This window comes from Nomascus leucogenys, chromosome X (assembly GCF_006542625.1).
Source record: "Nomascus leucogenys isolate Asia chromosome X, Asia_NLE_v1, whole genome shotgun sequence".
In the NCBI taxonomy this organism is placed as follows: domain Eukaryota; kingdom Metazoa; phylum Chordata; class Mammalia; order Primates; family Hylobatidae; genus Nomascus; species Nomascus leucogenys.
The window spans coordinates 64,980,607-65,005,528 of NC_044406.1; the positions used below are offsets into that span (position 1 = coordinate 64,980,607).

Here is a 24,922-nt window from a genome sequence, read left to right on the forward strand (position 1 = left end):
AGGCTGAGGCAGGAGAATCGCTTGAACCCAGGAGGCAGAGGTTACAGTGAGCCAAGATGGCAACACTGCACTCCAGCCTGGGCAACAAAGCGAGACTCCATCTCCAAAAAAAAAAAAAGAAAAGAAAAAAGAAACGAAGAAGAACTTAGGGTAATTAGTGTGGTAAAGGACAGTGAGTTAGAAATTGTCACATCAAAATACAAAGTTTTCAAAACAGTATATTTTATTTTACAATAGCAACCAACTCCCCAGTTTGTTTCAATTGTGACATCTAGATGGCTTAAGATTACTTTTTGGTGGTCACCCATGCTGAACAATATTTTTCAATCTTCAAAACAACAAAGACTCAAAAGAGATTCTGCATTTCACATCAGTTCACAAGTTCAAGAGTCTTCCATTTATCTTAGCATTTTGGAATAAATTCTCTTTGAGGTAGAAGGGCAATGACGAAGTCACTTAATTCCTTGTGTCTGCATAAAAGCAGATTTATTCATCACAACTTCATTTATGAGAATAAAGCAGATGATGATAAAATGTTCTCTTATTCTTGTTTAATCAGTAGTGGTAGTGATGCCAGAAACTGTGAAAGGAAGGCTTTTAGTTACTTTCTTCTTTCCATTTTCCAATAATGCATTCCCCATCCCCACCTGACGAAAGGGGTGTTACTGAGTCCAGCTGATACCACACATTGAAAGATAAACATTACTATTTCAAATCTGATGTCTAACTAAAAATGTACAGAACGAAAACTAGAAAATTTCAACTCCAGATTATCTTCAACCTTGCTCCCTCCACCAATCATACTTTGACATTTATCTATTTATTTCTCCACTTATGGATGTAATTGGCTTGCCATAGAAACTACAGTTTAGATGCTTTGAAAGTATGTATGAACTACAATGAACAATAAAGTCCTCTTCTCTTGAAGCATATTTTGGCTTCACCTTTAAGATAATCTTATGACAAGAGGGGTCACATTGATTCACTTAATAAATTCCATTCTTACCTAACACAAGGTTTAGTTGATAAGCACTTGGACAAAAATAATACTTTTCAAAACTGTAAAGCAAACTAGTGAGGACAAAGGATTTTGTCCTCATCTCAACAATGATCAGCTATTAGAACTGCATGAAACTAAACAATTTAGACCTGGAGCTGGTAATGTTCTTAAGACCAATTCAGAACAAAGGCAGGCTGCCCTTAAAACAGGTTTGACCTTTTCCTTCACTCTTCCTCCTGTCCCACCCTCTGTGAGTGATTTAAAAATGGAAAAGGTCAAAGCCCAGCCAGGCCTACATTTAGAGAAATTTAAAAAATTTTCCTTTCAATTTTGGCCAATTATTTCCAATTTTTATTTTATTCTTAAAACTTAAGCACAGCAAAATGTTAAGCTGTTTTCATCCACTGATATTATTCTACTATAAAAAGCCCTTCTTGAGCAGATTTGATGATAAAAAGGAGAACATTTCTAAGGTATAATTTGAGAAGCTGTTGCATGAGAAATCATGTCTCCATCTCCATTTTGCTATGCGTTATCTGAGGATTGTTTCTGCGAGAGATTTAGGCAGTGTAGGTATGTGTCAGCACGTAAAAAGTAAAGAAGTGAAAATAGACAAACCTTGTAAATGCACTTCAAAACCAATTGTGGCTCAAGTATGGGTGGTTCCCCAAGGCTGGTACCAATGAGACTGGGGTTTGGGAATTAGATGGTCATCATCCCTCCTGCTGCCCAGCAGTGGTCAGTCATTTTTCATGAGGGATGGACTAGGAAAATGAAGTGTCTATTATAAGGAGAGTTCCTGCAACTTAAGGAGCAAGCTCACTACAAAACCCAGCTACCTGCTTATCGTAGTGGCCAGAGTGGTAGACGAGATACGGAGTAGGAATTATACCACACAATGTTATTTAGGGACTAAGCCATGCCCCTAACAAGAAAACAAGCCAAAAGGAAAGTATTAGGCATTCTCTGGGAAGGCATGCATTTTTTTCCCATGTCTCTGGGGCCAAAAACCTTATACCAAGTACCTATTGGCACCCAAATATATTTGTAGAATGAATGAATACATGAAAAAAAAATAAACAGTAACCTTTCTCCTATATTCTACTTTCCAAGCCAATTAATAAGCAAGTGTCTTTTCGTTATGATTTTTTTTGTTTTCTGTCTAGGATTTAACAAAATGGTTGACATAACAGTCACTTCTGTTTGATGAAGAGTATCACTTCATTCCATTTATTGTGTTTTTGTTGCATCTCCAAGTCAGAATAAATGCCTTTTGGAGCAGATATATTTCGTTTAGCATTTAGTATCATCTTCATCAATATTCATATGAATGAAAAAACAAAAAGCCCTCTCTTATTCCCACTCTACAGAGCATGTCAAAGGTGATCTGTTTAGTTTTTCCTTAGTATCGAACATATCACAGCTACTCAATGAAGTTTCTTCTCAACTAAGAAACACAGTCTCTTAGAGAATTTGTTCCTGTGTTTCCACCATAAGATAAATGAGATAAAGTGCACTTTGGTTTAGGTCTTTCAAGCACTTAAGAACAGCACTTTACTCAGTTTTAATAAATTTTTACTAAATTGGTAAATGCAAAAGAATTTTTTTTATTGCTCAAATGTCTTCCTGTCTCTAAGCCAGACCAATGAGCAAATACCTTTAAAACTAGTTGTTTCATCTTGAACCATTTAACTGTAATAAAAGCAGAATGTTTAGTTAATGAATTAAAGAACAAACCCTGAGCCCTTTTATCAGTCTCCTGGCTTCAAATTAAGCCAATGAGCAAGTGATTTGGGAGACTCCTGAAACTAGGAAAAATGTCTTTATTTTGAAAGAAACTTGCCTTTTTCTTTCTTTTTTTTTAAATCTCAAAGGCAATTGAGTGGGTTTTCTGGGCCAGACCTATTTAATTTACTAATTTACCAAACATAGTACCTTGCAGAGAATAGGCACTGAAATATTATTTATACAATCAAACCAAAGATGTTCTTCTATCTTCAGCTGTCAGTGATCTAATGCCTTCATCTCTCTTATCCTCAGGACCCAGAATGGTATATTCCACATAAAAGATGCTTTGTTTAACAAATGAATCAAAAAGCAAGCCTGAGGCATTTATTTTTGCTCCTTTACTGTCTGTAGGCCAGGCCAAGGTGGGTCTAATTCACTTCTATCATCAGCACTTAAGAAACGGATGGAAGACCACAACACCTTGTTTTTTGCAAAAATTTTCCATCTCCTCAATCAGGCCAGGAAGCATGTATCTTCTGGACAGGACTTTAGCTCTCTACTTAACTTAGTACACTGCCTTATACTAGTCCATTTGTCCCATGTTTTCATCACTGAATAAACTTGTTAAGTGACTTTTGGTCTGGATCTCACACCTATTACTTCATTTCCTTCTGTGAGCACTCTATAATGATAATATCATTTTTATATCCTAGGGCATGTAGTTCCGAGCCCCACAGAAAGTAATCACCATTCAGTAAGCCAATAGTTCATTCCTATCTGTATAGAACTGTAGGCTTTGTAAATCTACACATAGATCTCTGTTGTAGGTTCAATAATGATAATAAATGTTTGTGCCCCCAGTTGTTATCTCTAAGGATAAGAGTAATCGATGATCATTCAGCAGATATTGCTTATATATGGGTGGCAGTTTAGAAATTATAAATTGATTTTACACATATTTTCTTCTGCTACCCAAGACACAATAAAGATGGAAACTTTGCATCCCCAATGCCTAGCAATGAGATTGGCACACAATAGATAACCACTGTAGTGGCATTCTTCAGACAACCAATCCCTTGCATATGCGTATTCAAAAGATAATCATTGTTATTCAACTTTTCCTAATTTGCACAATATAATAACTATCATATAATTTTATAAACCTAGTACTCAGCACCAAGTGAAAAAATCAACAGTTACATTTATATGGTGCCTTAGAGTTCACAAAATGCTAACATAGGTATTGCCTTATTTTTGGCTGTGGCTAAATGAAATATGATAAATTTTCAGTGCCTTTAACAGTGAGTTCACATAGTAGGCAATCAAAATTGATCTATTTAACAGGTATTTAAACTCTTGGTTTGTATAACTACTTATAGAAAGAACCCTTCTCACTGTGGTTTAACTATACAATGAGAATTTTGTAGAGACAATACCTAGCTTACAGAAAGTTTTATTCATACAGAAAGCATCAAATTTTTCATTTACAAGTGCTTTATAATTTAGAAAGCACATTCGCAAGCTGAATGAAGTGACTTTTGGTCTGGATCACACATCTATTACTTCATTTCCTCATACTAGCTCTTTCCTGGTTACCTGGGAAAATGTATCGGTAATAATTTAACGTAACCTCACCAGTAAAGTCTTGATTGTTTAAAATTAAGCAACATATCATTCCTTACATCTGAATAGTATAGAGGATAAACTTTCCTCTTATTACATAGGAGAATTAATCTTGTATTTTACAGTACCCAAAATAGCTGGTATGTAAGAGGCACTTAATATTCATTCATTCATTCATTCATTCATAAATATGTAGCCCATTGACATTTGTATCGTGCTTTAGTTTACAAAGCACTTTAATATGCACCTTTCTGAAATTTTTTGTTCTATGAGAATATTTTGCCCCCTTTGGTAGCTCTAGCACCCAGCATGGTATCTGGCACATTATAGGTGACCACAACAAGCTTAGTCCCTTATGTTTTCAGTCTATTTTAAAGTTTAAAAGCAGTTCCCATGTGTTTTCGTTTCTGATACCTGGAACACTGCATTTTTACTCAAAATTACCAGAGCAGCAAACACAAATTGGCCTCAAATATACATATAATTTATTCATTTATCAAACAATTCCTTGTGTCTGCATAGTACTATATCCTTTTGAAAGAGCACTTTTTTATGCTTGCTCCTTTCTTTGTACCCACAATGCTTATCACAGTAGAATATAAGTGCTTTACAGTTTACAAAGCACATTCACTATTTTTTTTCAGGTCACCTAGATGTCAATAATCATTGCATTTTTAGTGCCTAGCACAGGGACAGGCACAGAAAAGGAAACTAGTAGTATTCAGAAATTTTCTCTGAATAACAAATAATACATTAGGGGGTGGTAAGCTATGAACAGCAGGCCAAATCCAATTGGCTCAAAAACTAAGAATGATTTTGACCTTATAAAAAGGTTGTTTAAAAAACAAATATGTAACAGAAACCATACGGCCCACAGTCTAAAGTATTTATGATTTGACCCCTTATAGAAAAACTGTGGACCCTTGATTTACATAATGCTTCACAATTTACACTGCACTTTCAAATGTTAACTGCATGATTGCCAGTACACTAATAAGGAGCACGCCTTGGTTTTTCTCTTAACGTTTTACAGTGCTTTCATACACATTATCGGTCGTTTAAATCAACTTCCCACATAAACAGGAAGAAAAAAATCAAGGAAAGTATTAAATGTGCTCAATAGTCCCAGGTTCTCTCACCTTTAAGCCTAGAGATGGGTATTAAACCCAGGAGTAGGGTTGGCACAGTCCACCAAATTATTTGGCCACTACTATGAGCAGGGAGTTCAGGCTCTCCCCTTGGGACCTTGCTTTGTCCCAGGCACAGTCACCCTTTCCGTAACCATCACTAGAAATCCCAAACCCCAGAATCCTGCTCACCTAAGCTCAAAGAAGGAAGCTGTTGCTGGCACGTGCTTCTCAGAAGTCTGGCACATCTGTGTATTTCTTGTCTAATTCTTCTCATTGGCCTGGAGCATCTCTTCACATTTTTTTCTAGAGAGCCTGGCACTTTTTTTTCCCCAACAACCTGACCATTTTATCTTCTCAGTCTAGGGCTTCTGGGGTTAAAAGAGAGGACTGAAATACAGTATCATCTATATGAATGCCTGCTCCTGAGGGAAGTTAACAAAAGCCAGATTAGATACTGACTGGATTTTGGTGCCTCTCTCAAGTGGAGAAGATGTGAATAGAAACAGAAGTTTACAAAACACTAAAGCCTAACAAATAGGTAACAGCTGTGATTTAAAGCTGGCTCAAGACTGGCCCGGGCACAATACTGTCAATCTAAAGGTAACTTGGAACATCAAAAAGTACATCTCAAAAGAATCAGGCTTAAAGAGAAACAGGAGAACTGGAAATATCTAAGAGTAAGAAGTGTAAACAATAGAAAAGAAGTAGGGTTTAGGGTTCTCATCTTGGGATTTCCCCAGGTCTTCAAGCTTCTATCCTTCTTGGGTTCTGGGTCATGGGCCTCCAGATTCTGGCCTTTAGTCTTGAGATACCTGTTTCACTTGGGTCCTCTATCCATCTAGGTAGGCTTTGTGACAGGGACCTTCCATCCTTGGGTTGTAGGTCTTCCAGCTACAACCCTGGGCTAATCTTAGGTCTTTGGCCTTGTGTCACAAGTCTCAGTTCTTAGGCCTTCCATGTGTCCTGTCCCAGGTCTTAAGATTTCTAACTCAAGCCCTGAGACTTCCATCCAACTCAGGCCTTCGGTCCAATTCAGGCCACCCTCTGTTTTCTTGGCTCTTGAGGCTTTTGTTGGTTTCAGGCCTGAGGCTTCTATCTATCTTGGAACATGGGCTTTCCATCTTAGTCCTTGGGTCTCAAGTCTCAAACCATCTGTCTTCTACTTCGGGCCTTCTATCCATATGAGCCTTCCACCTTCTGTCCTACTTGAGTTTTGGGTTTTACTGCAGTCTAGGGCCTTGTTTTGGTCTTGGATCATCTCACATGGCAGCCTGGCATAAGGAACCGCTTCCACAATGCTTATTCTGAGAGCCGACGTTCTGCACCTATCAGGCAGGGGTTAGGAAGCCCCTCTGCTACACATGACACACACACACGTACACTTGCCCACATATGCAAAGAAATATTTAAGGAGAGACTACATGAAATCAAAGAGAGGGAGATAGATTCATGAAGAGGCTGAAATACTCAAAGGTGAGTAGAAAGGGAAGAAGCAGAGAAGAAACACAAGCCAACAGAGATGCATACTGAAATAGAAAATCACAAACAGCAAGAGATGCTGAGGCATGCAGGGGAGGAGAGAGAAAATAGCCCAAGAGAGGCAGAAAGGAAATGCAGAAACGAGAAATGGGAGATAAAAAGTAGAAACAGCAGAAAGGAGGCCAGACTCAGAAAAAAGGTGAAATTTAAAACGAACAGGAAGGGGAAGAAGTAACAAATAATCACAGTTCACAAAGAGAAAAGAGAGGTAGGCAGAGAAAGGACAGGTAGACAGAAGAAAAGGAAAAAAGCACACAGCATGTGACCCAAAAAGGAGACATGAAATAAAGCGTGAAAGAAGAGCCACATCTAGGACAGCAAAGAGAAACAGCAACAAAATGAAAAATGAGAGATATGTCTAAGACAAGACACAGACCACTCTTGTGAACAAAAAGAGAAAATGAGGCAAAGGCACACATGAAAGAAATTAGCAAGAGAAACATGGAAATGGGTAAGACACACTTTAGATAGAGAACAAAGAGCAAAGACAAGAAAGAGACAAATACACACTTGAGTGCAAGAGATAAGCAAAGGCAGACATTCAGAGGAAGTAAGTAGCAGAAGAGGCAAGATACAGTGAGGGGCACAAGAGGCATGAAAAGCATCACAGAAATAAAAAAAATCAAAAAGTGTCATTAGTAATTATAATAAACTATTGTTACTACGAATACTACTTATACTACTACAATAATAATTATAACCACCACCAACACCAACACAGATGCTCTTCTATTTATAAACTTTTACCTTAGGGATTTCTTACATAGAACCAAAGCATGCCAACTCTGCCTGCTACCTGATAGTGCTAGTGGTCACTTACATTGTGGGAAATGAACTTATGAGTCTTCTTGGGTTACCTTTTACTTGCCATGTGCCAGGCACTGCAATAGGTGAGCACTTTACATACATGATTTCATTTAACCCTCACAAACAGACAAGTCTAATCAGAGACTTTAAGTTGTCAAAGTTCATATACCTAATGAGTAGCAGAGAATTTAAAACACACAATGTATGCCTCTTAACATTCTGTTACAACTATTTACTAGGATTTCTGGAAGAGCCAAATGGGATGTCACAGATGACTAAGTATTTTCATAAAAGGCTCTTTGATAGGACTTGCTCAATCCCCTCCTTTAGCATCACCTTTCCCCAACTCTTTAGAAAACTGACTTCATTCTCACACTTTTATAATGGCTACTTCAGAGTTTAGTTTTCTTTTTACACTAATCTTAACTGACGACAGAGTCTCTCACAAATGGAGATGAGAAAGGGTTACCCTTTCAGCAGAAAGGAGAAATGGTGTTTTAAACTTCTCAATGTTTAAGCCTCTAAGAATGACAGAGGGCCTATACAGTGAAGACATAGAACACACAAGCAAAGGCTAAATTCTTCTGTGATACAACTGGTAAGAAGACCATAATGTCTTTGAGTTGCTTCAGTGAACCCAGTCAGTAATATGGAAGACTGGTCATCTTTCCATCTCACATTTAGCCCCACTTCACATTAGACCAACACACCCCATCCAACACCAGCTCCCAAAAAACAGCTGTTATAACAGTTCTGAAGTGATCCTCACAGGACTGCAACATCAACAACTTACTTCATTCAGCTATCCTGAAGTGCTAGAGTGCCAGGCATGTTGATCTTCAGGTAGGAAGGCTGACTTCCTTCAGTGTGTTCCAATTTCTTGGACCTGCTGAAGAGTCAGCTCTCTGCACTGCTTGTAGGAAGTATAATGATTTGGCAGATAAGAACAATGAAGAGCTATAAAAAAACATGAGATAAACCATGTAAATGCCATAAATATTGAGCACTGTGCTAGAGTTACATAAGATTCAAATTAATAAGCAATAGAAAATGTTTCCACAGAACTTTGAAACCTATGAAGTCAAAACTTTTAGGTCTTTAGAGAGAAAATTTCCTCATTCAACAGAACAGGAAACTGGCATAAATGGGAAAATGTCTTGCCAAATATCACTTGATGAGTCACTAGAGACACCACCACCAGTCATAGCTTTATACCTTAGTTAAAGACTAGAACTGCCGGGCGCAGTGGCTCACGCCTATAATCCCAGCACTTTGGGAGGTTGAGGTGGGCGGATCACCTGAGGTCAGGAGTTTGAGACCAGCCTGACCAACAGGGAGAAACATCGTCTCTATTAAAAATACAAAATTAGCCGGGCGTGGTGGTGCATGCCTGTAATCCCAGCTACTTGGGAGGCTGAGGCAGGAGAACCGCTTGAACCCGGGAGGCAGAGGTTGCAGTGAGCTGAGATTGCGCCATTGCACCCCAGCCTGGGCAACAAGAGCAAAACTCCGTCTCAAAAAAAAAAAAAAAAAAGACTACAATCCTGTTTTAAGTGCCAATCAGCTAGGAAAGAGGCTCACTTCGATGTTTTAGGTTTGCTTTATTTAAGTCTCCTGGCTTAAGTTTCAAGTTTGCTTTCTTTAAGTCTCCTGGCTCAGGACTAACAAAACACAGCCATAGAGCAGCATTTCCAAAACTCATAATATTGCTCTTTGAAATAAAGGTGAGTCACTCCGGAAGGCAAATATTCTCACAATAAGAAAATTCACATAGGTTGTTTAACATTGCAGCTGAAATAAAAAAAAAAAAAAAAGAAAATTCACATAGGCTACTGGCCCTAGGAGAATTTATCTAAAGATTCTGAGTACAATAGATAGATCTTCCTAGATAACTCTCAGCTTAGCTTTCTAGTTCCTAGGCTTTCTAACAATTTCTGTTAGTAACTTTCTCTATTTCTAAATCTACAGAGCTTTCTAGTCAATTATAACATTTCAAGAGTTCTTACCCATGAAAATAGTTCATGAAATTTATAGGTACCCACTATTTATGAAGAATGCTGGGCAAAGCCTATACATTCAGGATTTATTGCACCGAATGATCACCTTTATCTGCCAATCCTCACTCGCTAATCAGCCTCTCCCAACACTGACCTAGAGAATGTAGGGTCCTACGTGGCTTCCATCAATCAGCAACCATAGCATAAAGACACACCTCTCACTTGTATTATATCCCATGGCATCCCAAGCCATCCTGAAGTATGTAAATGATTGGGAAAGTTCTTCTGTAAGGCTTTAAGGGAGACTTTGGGGACCAGATGGAACAGAATGATTTGCCCATGTGATCAGTGTCCCTGATGTGACAGTTGTCCATGTTCTCCTAAAAAAAAGAACAATTTAGCTCTAAGCCTCTGCCACATGCTATAGTCCCACTCTAAACACCCGAATACATGCAACCTGCTACCCTCTTTACGTCATCACTTTTACCAGTTAATCTCACACCCAGTTGCTTCCCAGGTTAGTTAGGAAGCTGTTTTTACCAAATCATATGCAGAATAATGATGAATACGACCTCAGTGAAACGCTAAGTGCAATGTATACTGGAAAACAAAATCAAAATTAAGACTACTTATTAAGCTTTTAGGGACAGCTTACGCACCTTGACGTGTGGTGGTTGTTTTTGAGGCTTTATCTTCCTATCTGGGACCAGGAAAGTATCTTGACAGAACCTCCTGACCTAGGGTTGTTGCCCAGTGGTAGTGAGCTTTTCCCCTGGAAGATCCTCATGCCCCATCTCCACCTAGGGATCGTCAAAGGGAATGGATCGCTAACACTGTAAAGCAACAAGCCTGTTCTCTGAGGAAGATCTGAAAAGAGATAAAAGAAAAAGTATTGAAATGGAGTACACTGGGAAAGTCTGTCCTAATGGGCAACTAGTGGTTGAATTCAACCATATTTACCCTTTTCTTCATGTGGATTGAAGAGTGGACATTTACAGTTGTGCGGAGCTGTTATATTCTGGCTACCAACCTAGCAAAAAAAAAAAATTATCGTATTCGTCCCAGCTCTATTCTGTATGCTTTCCCTCATTTCCAAGAGAAATTTAGAACTGAGTAATTGCCAATATTCCCATGCTGCATTTTATTCTCCAGTCTTTATTAATGAGCAATCCTCTAGAATGTGGGTTGTTAATGCCCTTGTGTTCTCAGCACAAAATATAGTAGGGGGGTCAAGAAATCAAGAGGTTGAAACTAACTGAAGGAGAAGCTAATGCTTTCTCAACCAAGAGAGCCATGAAGCCACACAGAAAAGGTCCGATGTGGTCTAACCCTATGAGTTCTGTAAGAATTCTCCACAATGCCTCTGGCTTCTTTTATAAAGCACTATTTTAAGAACTGAGCAATTCACCTCTATCAAAGTGCCTGTTAGCTAGTTTTGTAGCATTCCCCTCTTTTAATTTGTACTTTAAGTAGTGCCATGCCATAATATTGACAAGATAAAGAGAATTGTTTCCTACTCAATCCACATGGTAACATTTCTTCAACAACCTGTATAATAGGGCGCCACCAAAGTTCTAGGATATTCAGAGAAACCAAGAATGGTCACAAGCATATAGAACTCCAGTTATAACAACAGCTGGCCGGGTGCAGTGGCTCACGCCTGTAATCCCAGCACTTTGGGAGGTTGAGGCGGGTGAATCACCTGAGGTCGGGAGTTCGAGACTAGCCTGACCAACATGGAGAAACCCCGTCTCTACTAAAAATACAAAATTAGCCTGGCGTGGTGGCCCATGCCTGTACTCTCAGCTACTCGAGAGGCTGAGGCAGGAGAATAACTTGAACCCGGGAGGCAGAGGTTGCAATGAGCCGAGATTGTGCTGCTGCACTCCTGCCTGGGCAACAAGAGCGAAACTGCAAAAAAAAAAAAACACACACACACACCACAAAAACAGTTAAGCAAATCTATGCAGAAGGAAAAACAAGGTACAGAAGACTAGGGATTCAGTAAATTCCTTATACAGGTCCCCAGGGCTCTCCTATTCCACTTTATAACAATTTCAATTGTTTTTCAAGCTAAGAAACTTTTTTTTTTTTTTTTTGAGATGGAGTCTCGCTCTTTCACCCAGGCTGGAGTGCAGTGGCGCGATCTCGGCTCACTGCAGGCTCCGCCCCCCGGGGTTCACGCCATTCTCCTGCCTCAGCCTCCCTTGTAGCTGGGACTACAGGCACCTGCCACCTTGCCCGGCTAATTTTTTTTTTTTTTGTATTTTTAGTAGAGACGGGGTTTCACCGTGTTAGCCAGGATGGTCTCGATCTCCTGACCTCGTGATCCGCCCGCCTCGGCCTCCCAAAGTGCTGGGATTACAGGCGTGAGCCACCACGCCCGGCCGCTAAGAAACTTTTGATTTCTTAAAACAAGGAAATGGCACTGATAATGGAATTAGGCCTACCAAAACTGAACTAATACAGATGAAGTTAGTCTTATTTGTAAACAAATCCTGAGAACTTAATACCCATCTGCCGAAGGAAAGTGGGAATAATTTAAAAGCCCACTAATCAAAAAGTGTTAAGTTCATTAAATCTATCCTGCTAACTATGTGGTGAGAAAGGAAATAATTTAGTGCTTTGCATCTCTCATTCTTCATTGGGATCAAGTATGCTTGCCCTTACAGACCTCACTGGAGCCCAGCTCTGAGGGATAACTGAAACAGGCCGAACTCATTATGTAAAGTTAAAATGTATGTGTACATGCAAAAGAAAAAGTATAGGAATTGATGAAAACTGGCTCATGTTCTGCTTTTCTTTCTTTTTAAGAGACTGGGTCCTGCTCTGCCACCTAGGCTGGAGTGCAGTGGCTAATCATGGCTCACTGCAGCCTTGAACTCCTGGGCTCAAGCAATCCTGCTGTCTCAGCCTCCGGAGTAGGTAGGACTACAGGCACATACCACCATGCCCAACTAATTTTATTTTATTTTATTGTAGAGACATGGGTCTTGAACTCCTGGCCTCAAGTGATCCCCCCACCTCAGCCTCCCAAAGCCCTGGGATTACAAGCAGGAGCCACTGTGCCCAGCTGTGTTCTGCTTTAAAAAAGAGAGTTGTAGGAAGTTAAAGCCAAAGACAGAAGCCTTACAACAATAAATTCCCCAAACTACCTTTTTCTCCAGATAGCTGGCAACCCATCCAAGTAGATTAGCTGGAGCTTGGCCAGATTCTCGAAAGATATGCTGAATTTGGAGCCTCTTACAGCTGTTTGCAGTCCTCAGGTCTCACATGCTCAGAATGTCCTTAAGAAGAAAGACAGGGTTCAGTAGGCTACCAAAGCACTGGTAGGATAACAAAAGAGTTACAAAAACCCCAATGAAAAAAACCCAGGAAGTATAAACTGAAGCATTAGACATAGGTATCTCCTGTCTCTACTTTCTAGCCTGCTTGGTCTCCCTAAAGTCCTCTAATGACAAGCCCTGGCAGTACACGGGAGGATTAGACAAGTGAAGAAAAAGAACTACATGAAAATATGGGTCAAACCAATACCTACCTTAAGGGCTGACACTAAATTTGTGGCTAACGGTCATCCTGTTGCTGAAAATACTTCAAGATTCAAGGTAGTGTGGCAACTGCTACTACTGCTTAGAGGTGCAATTGTCTTGATTGTTTTTAATAATTGGCTATCTACCTTTACAATAGCATAAGAGCTCACTAAAGCGGATCTAAGCCAAATTTGCAGTCTTGAAAGCACTTTGCACGGTATGGTATAGTATGGTGTGAAAAACACCCTGTATGTTAAACCTGAGTACCTTAAGTGAATACAGGCTTCCAGATCCCTGATCAGGGATTATTGCATCATGAGGAAACCTTTATGTCAATGTCAAACAGGAATATATGGAAGATCACTTATTCAACTCTATTCTCTAGCTTTAAAAAGGCCAAACTGTTCTATGATGTTCTCAATATAAGCAGAACAAGCTTCAAAATCTCGTGCCAACATCCTTCCCCATCCTAACTTAATCTAAGATTAGATACTTCACTTCCAAATGCAGGCTTCCAGTAAAACATGGCAGTTCATACATGTTTATGCATTTACTCTACTGCTTCCTGAAACTCCATTAATAAGAGTAAATGTGCACTCCATGTGCAAGCAAATTCACCTAAAGAAATTTTAAATAAACGGATCCTAGCTCAAATTCATTTATACACTGGCATCTAAAAGGAAACAACTATTCCAGTCTCCCCAAGTCTTCTTAAGCATATTTATGGAGTATCTTGCTTTAGCATCAAAGCCCTCTAGTTTTGCCTGTTACTATGGTGATGACATACTCAAGGAGCATTCCCTTTCCCTTAACGGGAATCTAAGGCTAGAGAAAATGGTTAAATTTTGGAACTGGGAATCTAAGGCTAGAGAAAGTGGCTACATTTTGGAACTGATACAGAACCATACATTTCACTAGGGTTCAATATTCACTGACAAGAATTTTGAGAATCTGTCATCTTGCAGACCAACAAAATATCAAAGTATTATGAAGAGAATAACCAAGTGGCATAGCCAGCCATCTGGTTCAAATACTCCAGCACCAGACAGAATTGTCACAGCTAGACATGATATTAATAATCACATAGGCCAGGCACAGTGGCTCATGCCTGTAATCCTAGCACTTTGGGAGGCCAAGGCGAGTGGATCACCTGAGGTCAGAAGTTTGAGACCAGCCTGGCCAACACGGCAAAACCCCGTCTGTACTAAAAATACAAACATTAGCCGGGCGTCGGGGGGACGCCTGTAATCCCAGCTACTTGGGAGGCTGAGGCAGAATTGCTTGATCATGGGGGAAGGAAGTTGCAGTGAGTCGAGATCATGCCACTTCACTCCAGCCTGGGCAAAAGAGCAAAACTCCATCTCCAAAAAAAAAAATCACATAATTCAACATTTTCATTCTCTAAGGAAACTGGGAATCCAGAAAATGAAACTACCTCAATGTTACACAAATAGTAGGTGGCCAAGTGATACTTAAACCCATGTCTTCCCTCAATTCAAAGGTCTTTTAACTCTGGGGTCTGTGCATGGATTCTCAGGACATATGGGAGCTTTCTACAAAACTTTCACAATACTCTCATTTCACTGTAAGGATAGTCTAGATCAGCTATATGACTACCTCATAATATAGGACCACGTTGCCAGATTAGTGGCAAATGTTCTAGTTTTGTTGCCTGGGGATTATAGAAAAGAACAGAAGCAAACAACATATAAATGTGTTTTGTGCCAAATGAGAGCGAAATAGCATTGCTATGTGCTATAATAGCAGGATTTAAAGCAGTTTGAAAACAGCAGTTTGGTGAAGTGCATCAACACAGCATGTGATATTACAGACATGCCACTCAAAAGAAACTATAATACTGTAATAGTAGTGCCATATTTGCATTTTAGTTATCTATTAACTACTAATTTGTACATCTGCTATGTTTTATAGTTGTATTATAGATGTAGGCAAACAGATTTCATTCCAGGTTTGTTCATACACTTTAAATTAACAATTATTCCCATAAACCTAAAGGGTACATAATAATATTTTTCTTTTACAGAAAAAGTTTAATGAAATATAGCAAAATATTAATTGTAGAATCTAAGCAGTGATTATGTAGGTACACACTGAATAATTCTTGAGAGAAAACCTCCCTACTATCAAACTTGTTATACAGACTTGAGAAACGCTGTCTCAAACTAATATCTAATATAAAATATTAAAATTATACTCAACATAATTTCATGTTCTTTTAAATTGCTGATTAATATGCAATGCACACCACAATGCTGTTAATCAGGGCACTTTTTGTAACAGCACACCAACTTTCTTGACTAAAATTGAAAGGTTAAAAATTATATTTGGGTTACAATTGCCAAGGAAGACATCTACTCCTTGGGTCTTAAATAGGCACTTTGGAAGGCTAGCTGGAGGTCAGTAAATGAACCTTTCCTATCCCACATGTGAACATGCCTTTCCCCTCCTTTCCCACCTCCAGTGTTCTCAGGGTCCTTTAGCTCTTAGAAAAAAACTGAAAGAAGAAATGCATACCCAAGGAACAGCTTACCTGGCGATATCAGAATAATTTAATCTGAAAATCAATGTCAAAATGTGGATTGAAGTAAATTCTGGTTCTTAAGATAAAGTTTGTTTCTGCAACCTATTTTACGTTTCAAAATTAGCAGAAACATTTAGCACAGAAGGGTCATTTCTAGTTTCAAGAATACCCCTACAGCTAAACTCTCCCTAAACTTAACCATAGAAGCAAATGTCAAACACTCACTACCCTAATATTAACAGAAAAATTTCCCAACCAAGCCAGGTTTCTCACTGTAGAAATGGGACGTAACAGATAAGCAAGGAGGTGAGACTATAATGATCCATGTGGCAATGATTAGAGCTGGAGACATAGGTATAAACACATTTAGTTTAATATAGATACAGATGGTTACATATATTTATAGATATGTGCATATATACAAGTTAGAATGCAAATATATATCTCCTTGCTCTTGTCAACTGAAAAGGTCTTGAAGGAATGACACTCCAGTAGCAATGAGCGCACCTAGCACTCACTTCTTGATTTCTAGTATTACTCTCCAATAAAAAGTATCAAGGCTCCTTGGAGAAATACACCATTCTAGGTCCAGGCAGGAGATAAGCAAATGAGTCTGAAGCATCTTGTAGTGCCAAAAATAAGTGCTCAAACAAAAAACCCATATTCATGGGGTTATATCAAAGCCAAATGAAAGAACTCCCAATGGCCAAAGCTGGAACAATTTGAACAACAGAATAAAGTAATACTGTATTATAACCCAGAGTATAAAATATCCCTGAGATCATACTGATATAAATGGCTGAATAAACACAATACATTGTGGAGAAAAGACATCCCGTGCAATAGATTCCAACTAATTTATGTAAATACTCTGCCCTCAATGAGGTGGAAGGTAATTTCCCATTCCTTAAGTGCTGGCTTCACATAGTGACTTCCTATGTGAACAGTACAGTATGGAAATGGAGAAATAAAGACTAATTTTATGCTGGAGAAACCTGACAAATAGTACCTCAGACAGGTGATTAAGGATAACACAAACAGTGATAAGTCATGTTGATAGTATGTACTCTTGATAAATTATAAGAATGGCACTCTACCTTTGTGGTCTTCCTCCTAAACACTCATAAACCCAATCCAGTCATGAGAAGAACATCAGACAAATTCCAATAGAGAGACATTCTATAGAATACTGGACCATTAGTCCTCAAAACTGTGAAGTTCATCAAAAACAAAGAGTCTGAGAAACTGTCATTACCAAGAGGAGCCTAAGAAGACATGACTACTAAGGACACATGCAGCGTGGTATCTTCAATGGAATCCTGGAACACAAAAAGAACATTAAGGAAAAACTAAGGAAATCTGAATAAAATATGGACTTTAGTTAATAATAATGTATCAATATTGGTTTGTTGTGACAAATGTACCAAACTAATGTAAAATGTTAACACTGGGAAAAACTGGGTGTGAAGTACACAGAAACTCTTATCTTCAGAATCATTCTGTAAATCTCTACACTGTTCTAACATTAAAAGGTTATTTTTTCTAAAAATTTCCCAACCAGATGCTGAAGACTTATAAGACACAGTTTTTAAAAAGCAAGCAAAATGGAACCTAAGAACTGGTAAGTCTATGTTCCAGATTTTGCTACAGTACGTACCATCATTGTTTAGGTAATGATCATAGTAAGATCTGACCTAAAGACTTACTCTCTTTCTTTTCTGTTTATATGGATTTATAATAGGTAATTTTGATGTTAAAATATACAAGGCCCGAATAACCAGGTATCCATAATATCAAAAAATTATTTTTTAAAAAACATTAGCAATTAAACTTTGTTTTTGTACATCAACAGATTTCCTGGAAAGACCTAGTCAATCTGCTGTAAAAAATAAGTCATAAGTCAGTAGCTAATTTTCAGTCAAGGGAGATCTATAAGGCTGGAAAACTTTAATGATATATAGATTGTAGAGTGATTATATCCCATCACTGTTCAATGCCAATCACACTAACAGCATGCTATAAAATATACTATGCCAATAGTTTTCAAAGCTATGGGTAAAGTAACAGATAATTTTATAATGGGACCTGGTAAAGTACAGTGATGTTCCAGTCATATCCCTATTTTTAAATTCTTATATGCACTTGATTAGATTATGTAATAAGAGGGTATTGCTTGGGTCTACTGCATAACCTCTCATGTTTCCGGGGACACTAGAAGAATAGCGTTCTAATTGGTTAAGGAAAATAATACTTTAAGTCTACCCATAATTTAAGAAGTCTAGCACCAGTCAAATTTACATTTTGTTTCAGTCTCTCATCCTAACATGAAAAAAAAAATCAAAAGTTATTTCCAATATAAACATCAAAACAGGAAAGGAGAGGCTTCTTTACCAAACTCATTTGTATAAGATGCAGAAGGAGCCCAAGTTCCATGTATCAGTACTCAATTTGGAAAGGTCAAGGAAGACCTATCAAGTAAAGCCTAAGTCACCAACAAAAACATATCCAACTCAATAGCCTAATACACATATATATAGTGATATATAACTGTACATGGCCATTGAAGTTTAACTTGTTAAATTCAGCAGGCCAGCTATGTCAAATACATGAGCTCCAACTTGAGTTGGATTTTTGAAGGAAACCAGTGTAAAATGCTACTTGCCTACAGCCCAAAATATGGTAGTGAGAATATCAATTTTCTCCCAATCCAGTCTTTAAGACAAGGCAGAGGAAGGCATTAGCTCTGTTTAACTAGACATATCATTACTCTTTGCCATCCAAACTTATAAGGTTTGGGGGAACAGAAGAGGCATTAGCTCAGTTCAGATATATTCATTAGTTTCTTTCTCTTTAAGCTGGTAACATATTTTTCCAGGATGCTTTCACATATAAGAATATTTTAGCAGTCAACAAAGGTCAACTCTTAATTCATTACTTTAAGACATGAACTCCCTTCAAGCTGTACATTTGATAATCAGGGCACAAACACCCTGAAAAGAAATTATGAATACCTAATCACAGCAGCCCTGGGTCTCATAGTCTTCTGTAATTTAGGGAGGTGGCTAGAGAAATGGAAGTTACAGAAAGATAAAGCTGAAAGAGGATATGAGAAAATGGTCAGAAAACTTCCTCCAATCCTACATGTTAAGGTTTTATAAAGGGAAAAGTCAGAAAAGAAATGACAATAATCATTGAGAAATGCCAAAAAAGTTTCCTTTATTAGACTTTTGAAAATTTTCCAAATCACAAAATGTCATTTTTCAGGGATTTGGGTATTTGATTTAAGCCCCTATCTTATTTCACTAGCAGTCTCGAGATGGTCAGATTGATGGTGATCTGAACCAAAGTCAGAGCCAGGACTAAAGTCTAAGCATTTCTGCCCAACACCATGATGATTTCCTTCTGCATCCTCCATAAGAAAGCAAATTCCTTGATATAAATCCCGTCTTTGGTTTTGCTATTTATTCCAGCAGCTGGTACAATAATATTTGTTGAATTAACACAAGAATTATCTCTATTTTGAAGATGCCCACATTTCCAGAGCATCCCTTTTTACAATTGCTAGAGATTTTTCTTAAGGGTGGAAATTATTTCAAGCAATGAATTTAAATACAGCTTCAAGATTCACCTTTGGATGCTATCTAGTATAACCAATCCACCTAAAATCAAGCCATCCTTCCTCTTAAGGTACAGAATCACCTCTAAATTCATTCATTTAAAACAAATTCCAATAATAATTATAATTGTATGTTGACAATGAAAGACAATTTAATTAGCAATAGAAGATTTCATAAGCATAGACCAGTGTTTCTCAAATTGGGGTGATAACCCTGGGGATTTGTGGATATATTCTAATGGATCCCCAAGTTCTACGTAAGTTATATAAAACACATCTTTGGCAAAGACAACGTGAAATTGGAAAACATATTTACATTTCAAATATCTTTGTTAAGTCAGTGTTCCTCAAAACACATTTTTTTAGGATCTCAGAAAATTTTGTTCCTTTAGAAGGTGTTTCATCATGAAGCATTACTTGAGTTTGAGAAACAATGGCACAGACCATGTTTCCAAGAAGGCTCAAGACCATGATGTATATAACCCCCAGTCAGCCAGACAATGTTGTTAAGCATATGGAGTGGGGGTGGGGGGCATGGAAACAAGCCATGAGGAAATACGGATATGAATTAAAATGGGCTATAAGTGAAGCCAGTTCATTTATATGGTTCTTGTTGCTCCTTCTGTGATGCATGAATGTGCACCAGAAAAAAAGTTTCAAATGTTATGTTAAACAGTATTTTTTCAGCTGGAAAACATTAAGGAGGCTAAGCTTCTTTTAGCTTTACGAAAGGTGGGAGGAAAGAGGGTATATAAACTACAGCATAAAGTAGGCAAGGAAGGTCAAGGTTTTGACTTCACTTCTCCACTACCCTCTTGGCAAAAAGATTCCAAACTTAAAAAGTATCTACGATATGCATTATCCATGGTCATCTGTTCTTGGGCAGAAATGTAGTAAAATTGTGGAAAGAGCCGAAGTATTAGATTTATACCCTCAATCTCTGAACTTTAAAATATTCAAGCTTATGAGATTTAACAATCACTAATTTGCAACCTTCGCAAATAGCCAAACACAATGGCTATGCTCTATCCCTTTCATCTCTTTCCATGGCTCCAAAAGAGGTAAAAAACAAATGAAATTAAAATAAACCAACTGGACTATCCAGATGGCTGCAATATTAATCCTATCTTGGCTTAAAGAGAAAAAGCAAACCCACTTCCTTAAGTTTATTCTATCAACTTCAAATCCTTGTGGGTTCCCTTCTTAAAACTACTACTTATGATTCACACAAAACAGCACTTGATTATTATTTTCTAAAGTTATTTCAAATGTGCTTACATTAGCTCCTCAACAATAAAACCATCTCAGGAATGAAATTATATAGGATGATATTCCTTCCCAGGTTATCAGTGTAACCTAGCATAGAGCTGGGTCCACAATATTAATTCTACAGTTCTGCTGGTTAACTCACATATGTGTATGTATGTATGTATGTATGTATCTATCTATATATATATATATTGCAGATGAGGTGGGAAGAAGGAAAGAAACTTACTGGACCCTCTGACTTTTCTATAGGTGGCATCTAAGAGAAAGAAAATAGAATAGGAAAAAGATTACTTAATAGCTACAAAGTAGTACTTACAGTATTCTAAAGAGCCAGAGACTCTTCTTACAGCTGTCCGAGGAGCTAGTAGGGCAAACTGCTCCCTGAGCTGGGCCGATCTTTTGACATCCTTCTCCGAGAAACAATATTCTTTTTCAGTTATTACAAAGAACTGCTGTTGTGATGACTAGTTATTTGCTTGAGCAGTTCCACATTACATAATCCTTTGCCACAAAACACCCTGTACACTAGTGGCTGGGATATTATTCATTTCCACTAGGCAGCTATCTCACTGTTGAAATTTATATCCAAAAGAATATTTAATTTTGGCTTATTTTTCTTATAAAATAGGGAAATCATAATTTTTAAGTCCTCACCTCAGTGTGGTACTTCAAACTACTTCAAATTATTACTATAATTAAATGCTTCATTTTATATAACAGATTAATAAAAAAGGTGGCATATGCTTTTTAAAAGCACCACTGCATATGTTCCCTCATTTAATCGTTTTACTGCAATCTTCTTGAAATAAGTAGGGGCAGGTGCTCCAGATGAAGAAATTAAAGGATTATAAAATTTAGGTAGTTTTTCTAAAAGTGAATGCTGGTAAAGCCCACACAAAGATACTGTTCTTAAGAGTTCCACTTTAGAACGTCTTTGATAATATTAAAATAGCAAGAGTCAGTGTTCTATCCACAGACCCACCACCCTCAGTTAAAATGAGAGACACTGGTCACCAGGTACACGGTATAAATGGATATTTTGGCTTCAAAAAAATAATGACCAGGTTATCGAGTCCACCCTACAATCCAGATGTCTTTCTTAAAAAATTTTTTTAACAATAATAACAGCAATTTTTCTGGCTGTATCCTGGCATTTGACACTTTACAATAACAATATACAAAGGGAACAACAAGAGATTCTTAACCAGGCAATCTGCTCTGGAAAGAAGAATGCAGAGAAAGTGCCAACCTTCCTTCCTGGGGAGACAATTTGATAGTGTATACTGGAAACACAAAATAAAGGACGGCAATCCAGCTCCCTGGGTCTGACTTGCCTTGAGTATTTTGCACAGTAAAGCAGTAACACAGGTGGGCAAGAATGGTTCTTGTCCCCAGAATCTGACAATAATTGAAACTGGGATCATTCATAAATGAAAGAAAATGAGTGAAGGTTTATCCACCTAGTTCAGGCCTGCTTTTCATAGTCAACACTGCACAAACACACCAAAGTGGTAGGGAGATCTTGGACTGATGGGCTGAAAAACGGGATAATCAGTACTGTGTTTATTAATAACACAGAAGGGGCTCTGGGTAGTCAGCATACTCAGAAGCAATGTGAAAGGAAGTAGAGGGGTTCATGTATAATGGGTGGGACCAAGGAAAGTGCAACTGAGAATTTTTTAAGTCCAAGAGAAAGGGCCTTGTCCAGTCAACATTACCCAGCAAAGAGGCAAAAGGGGCAGGGCGGAGGGAAGGGAGGAGGGAGACAGCACAATCTTATCTAATAGCTGGATATATGGACACCTGAGATTGTGAGCAATAGTCTGTAAAAAGGGGCCAAGGGCACACAAGGGGCAGAGAGAGGGAAGACTTCGTATATAAAGCATGACACCATGGCTACCTGTGATTTTACATACTGGCGCAATGCAAAAGGGGTGGGAGTATGTACCACTGTTTGATGGACAAGTGCATGGAATACTCCAATGCTTATACTTTATTATGCCATGGGAAACTAAGGCTGGGGTGGGGCACTTGCTTAACAAGGCCAGGGAGGGAAAAAAACCATTGATAACTGCCATTGTGCCTATTAACAGTCCCAGGAGAAGTTTTGAGTAGTCAGCAGCCCCTGCAGTAATGCAAAGGGGATACTAGGGCATAATATCCCACTCTAACAGAAGGAGACACGTATAATTGCAAATATTCACATTAACAGTACCTCCAATGTACGCAACGAGGAGGCAGGAGTCTTACCTAATGATCAGTGCCCTTGATAATTGTTATTAATGCTATTAATTGTCCAAGAGCTGAGATTATGAGTAGTTAACACTTCCCAGCAGCAATCCAAAGGGTAATGGGAGAAACATAGGGTCTTTTTCTACTACACAGGTCCACAAATACAATTATGATGACATTAATATTAAAAGAAAACGGTTCATTCATAATTAACATGCCCCTGATGCAAGGGGAGTACGTGGAGATCAACTCTTACTCTAAAAGAAGAGGCGGACAATTGCATTAATGCATATTAAGTCCAAAAGAAGGGGCACTAAGTGAATAACATCCCCCTGCTCTAAAGTAAAGGTGGTACAGGCATATGCTTAGAGAATTGTGTTTGTGCACATGAACATTCCAAGTGACAGAGTCTTGAGTAGTGGGCATTACCTGCTAAAAACACTAAGAAAGTAGGTAGGATCCTTATCTAGTGCACGGATCAGAAGCAAATGTAATTGCACATATTAACAGTCCAAAACAACAGGACTTTGGTTGATCAGGACACCCTGCTGTACTACAAAGGAAAGGTGATGGGGTATGACCTTAATCTACTGACAAAGACAAAAGAAAATTTCAATTATGTATGTTGATAGTCCACCAGAAGGGGCCTTGGAGGGAAACAGTATACCCCACAGTAATGCAAAAGAGGTACAATAGTCCTAGAAGTGATAGGGTTGTGGACAACTGCAATTATTCACATTAACTGTTCAAATGTAAAGATCATAAGGAGTGGGCACCCACTATTGAAAAGAGGTGGGGCATCCTTGTCTAGGGCACAAGAACCCACATAAATGCAATTATGCATGTCAACAAGCCAAGAAAAGGGGACTTAGGGGGACAGCAACCCTGGCATACTGCAAATGGAGGGTGAGAGGGTAGGACCTTGTTTAATTAGGATGAACCATGTGGTGATTACGTACACTAATGTCCAAGGGACATCGTTGTGGTCAATTAAAACCATGTACTTTGGACAAATATTAAGAATCTTAAAAAGTAGTGGGTACTCCTTGTTGAAAAGCAAAGGGAGTCCATGAGAAGGTGCCCTTATCTAGTACACAAGAATACAGACAAGCCAAGAAAAGAGGCCTTAGTGATCAGCACCCCAGCTATACTGCAAAGGGGGTCTGAGAGTAGGACCTTATTCAACTAGGATAAGCCGTGTGCAGTTATGCACATAAATTTCCAAGACGCATGGTTGTGGTCACTTACAATTGTGCACCTTGACTGTCCAAATGTAAGGGTCTTATGGAGTGAGCACTCCCTGCTGGGAGGAAAAGAAAGATTATGGGTAGGTGGGGTGAGGCAGAGGAGGCTTCCTTGTCTAGTACACAAAAACCTGAACAAATATAATCACACACATAACAGGCCAGGAAAAGGGGCCTTGGTGATCAGCACCCCTGCTGTACTGCAAAAAGGGTCTGTGAGCAGGACCTTATTCAGATGGGATGGGCCATGTGTAGTTACGCACATTAATATCCAAGGTGCATGGCTGTGGTCACTTATAATTGTGCATCTTGACTGTCCAAATGTAATGATCTTATGGAGGGGGCACTCCCTGCTGGAAGGGAAAGGAAGACTGGGAGTGGGGGCAGGGGGCGGGGGGCGGGGGGAAGGCTTCCTTGTCTAATACACAAGAACCCAGACAAATATAATCACGCACATAACAGGCCAAGAAAAGGGGCCTTGGTGATCAGCACCCCTGCTGTACCGCAAAAGGGGTCTGAGAGTAGGACCTTATTCAGATGGAATGGGCAAAGTGCAGTTATGCACATTAATGTCCAAGGTGCATGCCTGTGGTCACTTACAACTGTGCACCTTGATTGTCCAAATGTAAGCGCCCTATGGAGGGGGCACTCCCTGCCAGAAGGGA

At 38.7% G+C, this 24,922-nt stretch overlaps 1 long non-coding RNA gene across 1 annotated transcript; it reads right to left on the minus strand.

Annotated features, from left to right (window-relative positions):
- Window positions 1-201: 201 nt before the first annotated feature.
- Window positions 202-23,050, minus strand: LOC100579513. The gene is made up of 6 exons (XR_122040.4): window positions 21,098-23,050; window positions 17,152-17,215; window positions 12,980-13,111; window positions 10,484-10,691; window positions 8,621-8,784; window positions 202-7,529 (listed from the first exon to the last, which is right to left on the minus strand). It is a non-coding gene; the product is annotated as an uncharacterized LOC100579513 (long non-coding RNA).
- Between the last annotated feature and the right edge of the window lie 1,872 nt (window positions 23,051-24,922).